Source organism: Nycticebus coucang, chromosome X (assembly GCF_027406575.1).
Source record: "Nycticebus coucang isolate mNycCou1 chromosome X, mNycCou1.pri, whole genome shotgun sequence".
NCBI lineage: Eukaryota > Metazoa > Chordata > Mammalia > Primates > Lorisidae > Nycticebus > Nycticebus coucang.
Window position 1 is genome coordinate 101,123,142 of NC_069804.1, and position 775 is coordinate 101,123,916.

General features: G+C 37.2%; 1 non-coding gene across 1 annotated transcript; it reads left to right on the forward strand.

The window, feature by feature from the left end:
• Positions 1-288: 288 nt before the first annotated feature.
• LOC128578764 (U1 spliceosomal RNA) lies at positions 289-452 on the forward strand. The gene has a single exon (XR_008377895.1). It is a non-coding gene; the product is annotated as a U1 spliceosomal RNA (small nuclear RNA).
• Positions 453-775: the final 323 nt, after the last annotated feature.

The following is a 775-nucleotide window of genomic DNA, read 5'->3' on the forward strand; positions in this document are numbered from 1 at the left end:
GGTGCAATTTGTGATTGATACTTTCTACTGCATCTTCAGATTTTCTGCATTACCCCTTCCATTCTTTAAGCTCAATATATCCTTTCTAGTTTCATCATGTCTTTCATTAATTTCTTGGGTCAATTTTGGATTTCCTTTCAGAGGTTTTCCACTTTTCCTTCAATTGCCGTCATTGTTTTTGTTTTTCCTAATCTAAATTCCCTTTCCAGTATTTATATAATTTTTTTTATAGATGAGATACTCTGTTGTAGCTGCCTTGTGATCCATGGTAGGTAAGAGGTTGGCTCAATACTTACCTGGCAGGGGAGATACCATGATCACGAAGGTGGTTTTCCCAGGGCGAGGCTTATCCATTGCACTCCGGATGTGCTGACCCCTGCGATTTCCCCAAATGTGGGAAACTCGACTGCATAATTTGTGGTAGTGGGGGACTGCGTTCGCGCTCTCCCCTGATAATGTGTTAACAGAAGATTGGAGTAAATGATCTTGTGACGCTTGTCGGTAAAAAAAAAAAAAAAAAAAAAAAGAGGTTGGCTCTTCTGTCTTTTCATGTTGCCTTTCTTTTTTTTTTTTTTGTTAGTTCCTCCTCATGTGTTCTTTCATCTTGTTGACTTTCCCCCCATACTTTTCCCTCTCATTTCCTTCTTCTTAAATTTCATTGTCTATACGGTTGGATGTTCGAGTGGATTTTTTTTAAGGAAAAAAAGGAAAAGAAGAGTGAACAGTGAGAAGAAAGAAAATAAAGAAAAAGGAAAAAATGATAAAAAATGAAAAA